The sequence below is a fragment of the Mustelus asterias genome, chromosome 13 (assembly GCF_964213995.1).
Source record: "Mustelus asterias chromosome 13, sMusAst1.hap1.1, whole genome shotgun sequence".
Classification (NCBI taxonomy): domain Eukaryota; kingdom Metazoa; phylum Chordata; class Chondrichthyes; order Carcharhiniformes; family Triakidae; genus Mustelus; species Mustelus asterias.
In genome coordinates, this window is record NC_135813.1 from 34836736 (window position 1) to 34848549 (window position 11814).

The following is an 11814-nucleotide window of genomic DNA, read 5'->3' on the forward strand; positions in this document are numbered from 1 at the left end:
AGAATGGTACTAAGTGCATCAAAATAATCTAGCCTTATGTAGAAATCTCAAGTATTCAACACATGCAATGTTACACACCTGAATAAAACTAGTTGCCCTTCTCTATAAGGAAAGGGGTATATTTAACTTCTATTCCTAGGCAGAAAGCAGCTGATAATAAATTTATGCCACTGTCAAGTTTCTTTTTATTATCCCAATGAATAACAGTTTCTTCTTTTTCTCCCCAATTTTTCATTATTGATATGGAAACTACTCAGTAACCATTTCTCTCTCAAGTTCAGAGTTTTCTTTCAAGCAAACATGAACTCATCTGTTTTTGTAGGGGTTTTTTCAGAGGCTAAGTGTCGAGCTTAACTTTGACTAATACAAAGACTGGTGACTACAGTATCCTGATGTAAGACTTTTCTTTACTGACCGATGTACGCTGGGAGATAAGTGCTGGGCGATCCAACAATTCTCTGAGCTTACATCACATTGGCTATATAATGATACAATTTCCAAAAATTATTTTACACACCCACTGGCTCATCCCAGTCAGAAATGAACCAATCATCATAGGATCTACAGTGCAGGAGGCGGCCATTCGGTCCATTGAGTCTGCACTGACCACAATCCCACGCAAGCCCTATTCCATAACCCCATGCATTTATCCGAACTAGTCCTCCTGACACTAAGGGATAATTTAGCATGGCCAATCCACCTAACCCGCACATCTTTGGATTGTGGGAGGAAACCGGAGCACCCGGAGGAAACCCATGCAGTCACAGGGAGAATGTGCAAGCTCCATAGACAGTGACCCAAGCCGGGAATCGAACCCGGGTCCCTGGTGCTGTGAGGCAGCAGTGCTAACTACTGTGCCACCTCATTAGTACAGGTCAATCATTATTATATCTTGGCCAATTACAGTTATCCTCTGACAGCAAGGGAATAACGAGTTCCAATGAATTCTGCCCGTCTTTCCCATGGCCACCAGTTGCTTGTTCCAGACTCTCTTATCTGGTTGAAAGGTTTGCCTATTCATTAAGCTATCTGAGATTGCTAGCTTTGTCCTTGGTTTATGGATTTTCTATTCATAAGGACTGTCCAGACTCCATGCCAATAAGAGCTATGCTTCTGTGAGTGTATTGTTATAAAGAATGTGGTTCACTTTACTTGACTATTTTCCCATGATGCCTTAGAACTCTGTACCATTAGCCAAGATGTAACACACTTTTCAGAAATACATGTTTAAATTCTCTAACTGTGGTTATATGTGTTTCTATGCAGACAGTACCTCTAAAATATATGTATAAGGCTGTCTGCGATTCTTATCCTAAGTTAATCTGTATTAATAGTCTTTATTAGTGTTTTAGTTCCAGGGTATTTCAAATCCCTCTAACAGATTTATTTTAAACTTTAACTGACAGTCTGGGCTGCCCCAGCATCTCAAACAACTTACACTTACTCAACAGTCTTCAGGAGATGGAATGAGTCAGAGAACATAACAAAGGGGAGACACTGTGCAAGGAGAAAGATGGGAGGGGGAAGACTGAAAGCACATTTTCAATAACAAATAATCAGGGGAGATTGGGGGGGGGGGGCGCGGTTTGGAATAGCTTAAGAAAATAATTCTAGCAGCTACTGTCATGATTTTTAAATGATGTTAGCAAATTTTAGGAACCAATGGCACCAGATCAGATTCCTTATCTAGGATCAATGAATTTCAGTATGGCGATATGGGTTTCGAAATAGCTTCTCGAACAGATAGGAGCTGAGGAATCCACGAAGGACAGAATTAGCTGAAGTTTGTGAATGGGGAAAGATGGAGATGGGAAGGTCAAGGAGAAAGAGTGTAACAGAACTGAAACGTCGAGATGAGGGCAGCTTATATGTTGGTTTTAGCCACGCTGGGGAGGGGGTGAGGAAAGTAGAGCTTGGAGTAGTGGTGAACAGATCCTGTAAATGAACCAGATTGGGTTTAACTCTCAGGTCGGAGTACCAGCACATGCAGCTGAGTGAGCAACTGGTGGGGGTTAATATAGTAGCAGCCAGAGTCAGACTGTTGCGAACGAGTCGCAATGGCTTCAGTTTTGACAGGCAAGAGATATTTTGACCCATGTTTTCAGCAGGTACAGTGACAGCCCTGGCATAAGTGATGCCAGTGGAGTCCCAGAGTTGGTTGTACTGGTCTGTATGGTAAACTCTGATCCTGACCTTGGGAGTAATGTTACACAGGAGCAGCACAAAGAGAAAGGCCAACATTTGACCTTTGTGACAGAACAAGGGTGGTGTGGGAGGAGAAACCTTTTGAAGAGATATGGTGACGGTATTGGGAGAGATAGGAGTTTGACCATGGGGCAGCAATGTTTCGGAACTGACAACAGAAGGGAAGCCGTGGGTGAGGACAGGAATGGGTCAAGCGCATCCACATCAACAGTGAGGACAAGGAACAACGTGAATTATGGTTTCCATCACCTATTTCATTTCTTTAGAGCTGTTGGTAAAACCAGTTCCCTTCCTGATGGTCCCCTATTGAGAATGCCTTCTGGGCAGACCTTTGGAACTCCCCTCAATCTCAATTCCTCATGTTTAGATTAAGCATTCTGTGGCTTTAACTGTCCCCGGTCGTTTGTCTCTGATCCTCCCTTTTCTCTTAAAATGCTGCATTAAGCCATGGATAGCTAGCAAGGGTGAAGCTATATTATTTGACCTGAACATGCACCTGATTAATTGTACTTGTCTGGATATTTTCAATCCTAAGCTTTAGAATTTTTTTAGAGAACTAGGATGGGTGGTGACATGATGGCACAGTGGTTAGCACTGCTGCCTCAAAAATCCAAGGACCCGGGTCCGATTCCAGCCTTGGGTGACTGTCTGTATCAAGTTTACATGTTCACCCCATGTCTGCGTGCGTTTCCTCCGGATGCTTCGGTTTCCTCCCACACTCCAAAGATGTGCAGGTTAGGTGGATTACCAATGCTAAATTGTCCCTTAGTCTCCTAAGAATATAGGTTAGGTGGAATAGCAGGGTAAATGGGCGGATTTACAGGGTTAGGGCCTTGGTGGGATGCTCTATCAGAGAGTCAGTGCAGACTAGATGGGTCAAATGGCCTCCTTCTGCACTGTAGAGATTCTATAATATGATTCTATGATCTGTTATTTCCCCATCACGTCAGATTGCTGCTTGGAACCCAAGCCATACCAGTCCAGTTAATGAGCATTTCTGAAACCCATTAGATACCTCATTTTTCCCCATAGACAGTGTCCCTTTCGCTAAGATGCATTTACAGCATCATTTGTAAATGGTCCCCCGGTAGTTCTGCCTTATTCTTCAAGACTATTTCAAAGAGATGGAAGAGAATTTGAAAAATAATTAAGCAACTTCTCTAAATTCCCATTCCCAATTGAGAAAGAGCTTCCAGCAAACGACTCCAAGAAAACGTGCTCCTTTTAAGCACAAAGATTAAACTGAGAAGCATAAATTATTTTAATGGCAGCCGTGGGAATTCTGCCACTTTTCGAACGCCAACACTTACTTGCCTCTTTTGTTTATATTTGGGACAGCTCGGAAGTAGAGATTACGAGGAATTTATGAACGACTGAACTGCTTCCTCTCAAATGGATCAGTAAATCATTCCTTCAGATAACACAAATCTTAATTTGTATCTGACTGGCTACAAAATAGGAAAAAAAAAATAAGCGATGAAGTTACCTTTTATTATCTTGTCATCTTGACAACAATGTAAATTAATAAGTGCAGAAAATGAAGGTGAAATCAGGACTGCATAAACCCTGTTTTAGAAATGGTAACAATAAACAAATAAAGCAACAGATTGCCAAATGAAATCTCTAATCATGTGATACTTAATGAAGGACGAATTGGATAGCACAGGCACACTTTCTATGCCTACGGCCATACTTGTCTGAAAACGCCCGATCTCGTCTGATCTTGGAAGTTAAACAGACTCAGGCCTGCTTCGTACTTGAATGTGAGACTGCCCGGGAATACCAGGTACTGTGACCTTCTGGCCAAACTCGCCGTATAACAGGTCCAAGCGGGCAACAGAGGGGGTTATCCGACCTGACTGTCTGCCCCTCTACCATGGCTACATTCATGGCTGCGTGTCCCTGGAGAGAGAGCATGTGGAGTCCATGGATGCCATCGAGGCCTTCCATGCCCATTGGGCACCTCAGGGGCTGGGGTGTATGACTGACACTTTTAATCACATTTTGGTTTGATGTTTTAAGTTTCCTTTATTTTTTGTTATACCCCCCCCCGCCCCCTCCATCCCTCGAAGGGGCTTGCCCTTTTACTTTGTCCCTCAGTTTATTTGATTTAGTTTATTTGATATGCCAAAAAGAATGGCACACATTCTGGACATTATATGCCCTGATGCCATGTCTGGCTATTGGGTTCAGTCGTACTTTTCATTGCACATCACTCAGAGATTTGGGTGTGATCTTACCGACCATTCACGCCACGTTTCCGCTGCAGCAAAGTCGGAGTGTTTGGCACCCAGCCAAATTACCATTCACTGCAGCGGGATGGGAAAATCCCACCGGCGTGAATGGTGGTAACATTCTGGCTTACGTATTATGGGGACCCCTCAGCATGAGCAAAAAGATGAGGGGAAACCCTCCACGCCAAAGACAAAACAGGTGAGATAACAGTGGAAGTGGAACTTTGGACAGGATACAGAATAACTAATTATTAAAGCACAAAAGTGTAACATGTTGGCAATACAGAAATCGGTCAGTCAGCATCTGCAGAGAGATAAACTAATGATTAGGGCAGATCCCATTTACAGAAATATAACAAAAGGCTTAGACGCAGTCCAAGTGGACAGCCTAATTGAGTTGAGTGAATTAAGGAAGACCAAAAAACATAAGCATAAGTTTTCATTAGTTCACGCTCGTTTAATGGGTCTGGATGAAGCTGGCTGAACCAACACAAAAGATTGAAGAATTTCCAGCGAAAGTTACATTAAACCCAAATTGAACTTTTGTGATCATTAATGCTGGTTTAAAAATAATGTCAGAAGCTGGCCCAATCTCACAAAACTGACCAGGCCCCCAGATCAAAATAATGAGCATGGTTATATCGGAGGAGGAACTTAATTTGTTAGAGAGTTATTGAACATTGAAACTTAAAGCTAGCATGTGCCATGAATACAGATTCATTGCGAGCATTCAACAGATAAAGTAGGTGAGTTCTAAATGAGGGCAACATGACTGCATATAGAAGTTGTTTGGAACTTTCAATCTGTAGTCTTATAGAATCATAGAATCTCTACAGTGCAGAAGGAGGCCATTCGGCCCATTGAGTCTGCACCGGCTCTCCAACAGATTAAAGTAAAAGGTTTATTCATTAGTCACAAGTAGGCTTACATTAACGCTGCAATAACGTTACTGTGAAAATCCCCCAGATCATCTTATCCAGGCCCTATCCCCATGAACTCATGTATGTACCCCGCTAATTCCCCTAACCTACACATCTTTGGACACTAAGGAGCAATTTAGCATGGCCAATCCACCTAACCCGCCCATCTTTGCTCTGTGGGAGGAAACCAGAGCACCCGGAGGAAACCCACACAGACACTAGGAGAATTTGCAAACTCCACACCAACAGTCACCCAAGGCCTCTGACACAGTGAAGCAGTAATGCTAACCACCGTGCCACCCACAAAATTTCAGCACCTGTGAGGGAGGGATTCGAACACTGGTCCCCAGAGCATTTTTCTGGGCCTCTGGATTACTAGTCCAGTGACAATACCATTACACCACTGCCTCCCCTACACCTTACCCTCAGAACTTGTTTGACTGCCTTGGAGTTGGAGAGGAATTTTCTCATTTTTCTCCTGAATTTGCCTCATTTTTTCCTTGGATTTCTTTCTCCTCTTCCAGTAGATCAGGTGGCTGCTGGAAACTGGGGAGTGGTAGAAATCAGGGATGACGGTGTTATAAAGATCGCAATGATACCAGGGGACAGGCTTGATGGACGAATTGGTCTTTAATTTTTATATAACTGAATTTAGCAATGTTTAGCATGTTGGTAGCATCTTACCTCAGAGTCAAAAGATTGTGGGTTCAAACACAACAGGATTCAAGCACAGCAATCTCTGCCATTGCCACAATGCATCACTGAGGGAATGCTGCACTGTCAGGGGTGTTGTCTTTTGGCTGAGAAACTAAAATATGGCTCCATCTCCCTGCTCCCCAAGACATCAAAGTTCCCACAGCACTCATTCAAAGAAGAGTAGAATCATAGAATCCCTGCAGTGCAGAAGGGGGCCATTCAGCCCATCAAGTCCGCACTTCATCTTGGACTAGGATCACGAATGGTGCCAAGATCACTCAAATTCCTGACCAGCCGTCATTGCTGGACTCCCCGACGGGCAATAGGCCATGAGACTCATTGCTTGCTTTCAAGTCTCTAGTATTCCTTTCAAATTATTTACACTTTTTGGGGTGGCACAGCTGCTGCCTCACTGCTGCCTCACAGCGCCAGGGTCCCAGGTTCAATTCCGGCCTCGAGTCACTGTGTGGAGTTTGCATTTTCTGCCCATGTCTGTGCGGGTTTCCTCCAGATGCTCTGGTTTCCTCCCAGAGTCCAAAGATGTGCTGGGTAGGTTGATTGGCTATGCTAAATTGACCCGAGTGTCAGGGGGATTAGTAGGGCAAATGTGTGGGGTTACGGGAATAGGGCCTGGGTGGGACTGTGGCCGGTACAGACTCGATGGGCCGAATGGCCTCCTTCTGTGCTGGAGGGATTCTATGAGTCTGCATCGACTCACTGACAGAGCATCTCACCCAGGCCCGATCCCCATAACCCCACGTAGGGTAGTTATCCCTGGTGCCTTGGCCAATATTTATCCCTCAGTCAACATCATAAAAACAAATTACTGTATTTGGCCATTACCATCTTACTGTTTGTAGGTGTTCGCTGTGTATAAAGTAGCTGCTGAGCATTCGACTTTACAAGAGTGACTACACTTCAAAAACACTCCAATCTCTGCTAAGTACTCTGAGTGGTCTGGTGGTCATGAATAACACAATATAAGTGCACGTTTTTGTTTGGACATTTCCTTTGAGTTAGGTTGAGTCATCATTTTGAGACAAAATGATTTTTAAATTCCTTTTGTATTTCATCCAAATTGAAGAAAGCATCACTCAGTGTAACTGGTCATTTTTGTGATCACAGGAAATGGTGATTCACATCATACCACTGAAGGCAGTGGGATCAGATAGATATCGCAGTTTACGCAAGCAGCAGAGATCTAAGAATCATCATAGAATCCCTATAGTGATGTGGAGATGCTGGCGGTGGGCACAGTAAGAAGTTTCACAACACCAGGTTAAAGTCCAACTGGTTTATTTGGAATCACGAGCTTTCGTGACTCAACTAATGAAGGAGCAGTGCTCCAAAAGCTCGTGATTCCAAATAAACCTGTTGGACTTTAGCCTGGTGTTGTGAGACTTCTTACATTACCTACAGTGAAGAAGGAGGCCATGCGGCCCACTGAGTTTGCACTGACTTGATGTACCTGGCCTTTCAGATCCCTCTGTACTGCAGAGTTCTGCAATAAGTTTCCATTTAAATAACATACCGCTTTTCTAGTCTTCCTGACAGAAGTGAACATGTTCATATTTTTCCATCTTTACACTCCATCTGTTCAGCTCAGGTTGAGGTCATGAAATTGGAGCTTGATTGCCAGACAGACTCAGACTGCTGCCATCATGGCTACACACACCAGTGCTCCAAGAGAATCCAGCAATCTACCCAGCAGATTCCCAGAATTGCTGCGGGGCCACCTAGGGGGAGTGACACTGGCACAGCACAGAGGCAAAATGGTAGCACTGCTGCCTTACAACTCCAGGGACCCGGGTTCGATTCCCAGCTTGGGTCACTGTGGAGCTTGCACATTCTCCCCATGTCTGCGTGGGTTTCCTCTGGGTGCTCCGGTTTCCTCAGACAGTTCAAAGATGTGCGGGTTCGGTGGAATGGCCAAGCTAAATTGCCCCTTAGTGTTAGGGGGACTAGCTAGGGTAAATGCATGGGGTTATGGGGATAGGGCCTGGGTGAGATTGTGGCCTCCTTCTGCACTGTAGGATTTTATGATACTCTGAACACAAACCTAAGATAATAACAGTTAATCTGCCTGAGCCCCTGCTTTTAAGCCAGCCACCTCAGGCTCAGAAGGTCAGAAGGGGGGGATGTTCATTGATAACTGCACAATATTCATCATCATTTGTCACTCCTCAGTCACTAACGCAATCCATTTCCAAATGCAGCAAGACCTGGAAAATATCCAGGCTTGGGCAGACAGGTGGCAAGTAACGTTCATGGTCATGGCCAGGCAATGACATCCTCCAATAAAAAAGAGAATCTAACCATCACCCCTTGACATTCAATGGTATTACCATTGCCTAATCCCCCCACTATAAACATCCTGGGCATTACCATTTACCAGAAACTGAACTGGACTAATCATATAATACTGTGGTTACAAAAGCAGGTCGGAGGCTAGGAATCCTGCGGTGAGTAACTCACTTCCTGACTCCCCAAAGCCTATCTATCATCTACAAGGCACAAGTCAGGAATGTGATGGAATACGTTCCACTTGCCTGGATGAGTGCAGTTCCAACAATACAAGAAACTCAACACCATCTAGGACAAAGCAGCCTAAGTTATTGGTACCCCAACCACAAAGATTCACTCCCCACACCACCAAAGCTTAGTAGCACCAGTGTGTACCATCTACAAGATGCACTGCAGGAACTCACCAAGGCTGCTTAGGCAGCACCTTCCAAACCCACAACCTTCACCATCTCGAGGAACAAAGGCAGCAAATACACGTGAACACCATCACCTGGAGGTTCCCCTCCAAGCCACTCACCATCTTGACTTGGAAATATATCGCTGTTCATTCGCTGTTCATTCACTGTCATGGGGTCAAAATCCTGCAACTCCCTCTTTAACATCACTGTGGGTATAGATACACCATATGGACTGCAACAGTTCGAGAAGACAGCTCACCATCGGGGTGGCACAGTGGCTTGATTCTAGCCTCGGGTCACTGTCTGTGTGGGTTTCCACCGGGTAGTCCGGTTTCCTCCCACGGACCAAAGGTGTGCAGATTAAGTGGATTGGCCAGGGAAAATGCATGGAGTTATGGGGATAAGGAAGGGGGTTGGGCCTGGCTAAGATGCTTTTTCGGAGAGTTGGTACAGACTCAATGGGCTGAACAGCCTCAAAGAACAAAGAACAGTATAGCACAGGATAAGGGTCTTCAACCCACCAAGTCTGTGCAGATCATGTTGTCCTATCTAGACCAACCGCCTGTATCCCTCTATACCCCACCTGTTCATGCGTCTATTCAGATAAGTCTTAAATGTCGCTAATGTGTCTGCCTCAACCACCTCACTTGGCAGTGCATTCCAGGCCCGAGCACCCTCTGTGTAAAAAAACTTCCCCCACACATCCCCACTGAACCTTTCCCCCCCCTTACCTTGAACTTGTGCCCCCTTGTGATTACCATTTCTGCCCTGGGAAAAAGCTTCCCATCTATGTCCCTCATTATTTTGTAAACTTCTTTCAGGCCTCCTTACGCCGTGTAGGGTTTCTATGGTAATTGGCTTCTCAAGGGCAATTAGTGATGGGCAATAAATGCTGGCCGAGCCAATGAAACCCACATCCCTTGAATGAATTAAAAGAAACCGCTGCCAGCCATGTCAAAGTGTCATAGTGTGAAGTTGGGCTATGAATAGAGTTGTTGGAGACGAGCCTCCATGGCCACCAGCAGCCTTCCACCAACCATGATGGGCAGCACTAAGTGGTAGCACTCAGCCAAGCCAAAGCATCATGACATGAAGCAATAATGAAGCCCACAGGGTGATGGATTACTTGACCTTTGCATGCAGTACTGGGTGTCTCGTTGAAAATAGCTGATACGTGCACGCACCTTGGATGAACATACATTTTTTTCTCTACCTTATATCAACAATTTCAGCAACAGCTGAAATAATACACATCTGTCAAACTATTTTGAGCACTAATTTCTTTTGTCACCTACATTACTTTTTCCAAAATTACTATCTTACCGTATCATTTGTAAACCGTTAGAAGATAATTAACTGAAGCTAAAAATGAAAGCTAAAGCATATCAATGACAGAACGGGTAAGTTGTAGGTATGATGCATATTCAGTACTGAGCTGTCAGTAACATTTGATGTTTTTAATGTATTCATACAAAGTCAATCACAGTAAAGATGCTGAATATTGAATAATGATAAAAAATAATAGAGACGTTCCTGATTTTCCAAGAGAATAAATTTGGAGCTCTGATTTATTATGCAATTTGAATATCAATATCCAAAGGAGAATCTAGTTGTGAAAAATAGCACGTGATACGTGAATTGAAATATCTGCCTTTGCTTCTGATCCCATGTTGCTGATCTTTGAGGGCAGTGGTTAATGGTCAGTCACTGGGCCTCGCCAGGGTCCAAGTTAGCCATTTCCAGATCAATGTTGGATGCAGACCGACGGGTTGGCACTCTGGTGGCCTCCCTCTCTTCCACAACTTCATTCATACCCAGGTGGCCCTGGAGAAGGAGCATGCAGTGTCGACTGAGAGCTATCGATGAACACAGCAGGGGTGGGAGCACACTTGGGGACACTCTATTAGTTGCGCCTCTCTAAAAAAAAAAGAGACACCTTGGTTTCTCTGACATCACATCTCAGTGTTTCCTTATGGCCGGAATTTTCCGGCCGTTCATGGCCCACCGCCGCTGCCAATGAGAACGGAGAATTTGGCACTCAGCCAAATCTTGGTTCGCTGCAGCGGGACTGGGGAATCCCAGCTGCGGGCAAGGTTGGAGAACCTGGCCCTATGTCTTTCTTTAGAACAGGCAGCCACCGCGGCCGGAATTCTTGGTATTCACGCTGGCGGGATTCTCTGGTTCTGCCAGCAGTGCACCCCAATCCACAGGTTTTCTGCCGACGTGGGGTGACATCAGTGGGAATTCCCATCGACAGCGGCAGGACCAGAGAATCCCGCCACTAGCAAACAACATGCCATCTCCCGCTGGTGGGAAACATGTGGCTGGGAGGCCAGAGAATTGATTTGATTTATTATTGTCACATGTATTAACATACAGTGAAAAGTATTGTTTCTTGCGCGCTATACAGACAAAGCATACTGTTCATAGAGAAGGAAATGAGAGAGTGCAGAATGTAGAGTTACAGTCATAGGTAAGGTGTAGAGAAAGATCAACTTAATGCGAGGTACGTCCATTCAAAAGTCTGATGGCAGCAGCAGGGAAGAAGCTGTTCTTGAGTCGGTTAGGACTTGACCACAGACTTATGTATCTTTTTCCCAATGGAAGCAGGTGGAAGAAAGTATGAGTGCATGGGGTCCTTAATTATGTTGGCTGCTTTGCCAAGGCAGTGGGAAGTGTAGACTGAGTCAGTGGATGGGAGGCTGGTTTAGACCATAAGACCATAAGACATAGGAGCAGAATCAGGCCACTCGGCCCATCGAGTCAGCTCTGCTATTCAATCATGGCTGATTTTTTCTCATCCCCATTCTCCTGCCTTTTCCCCATAACCCCTGATCCCCTTATTAATCAAGAACCTATCTATCTCTGTCTTAAAGACACTCAATGACCTGGCCTCCACAGCCTTCTGTGGCAAAGAGTTCCACAGATTCACCACTCTCTGGCTGAAGAAATTCCTCCTCATCTTTGTTTTAAAGGATCGTCCCTTTAGCCTGAGGTTGTGCCCTCTGGTTCTAGTTTTTCCTACTAGTGGAAACATCCTCTCCACGTCCACTCTAT

The 11814-nt window shown here is 44.8% G+C and overlaps 1 pseudogene; it reads left to right on the forward strand.

Moving 5' to 3' along the window:
* Positions 1 to 3884: 3884 nt before the first annotated feature.
* Positions 3885 to 4003, forward strand: LOC144503231 (5S ribosomal RNA; annotated as a pseudogene).
* The last annotated feature ends 7811 nt before the right edge of the window (positions 4004 to 11814 follow it).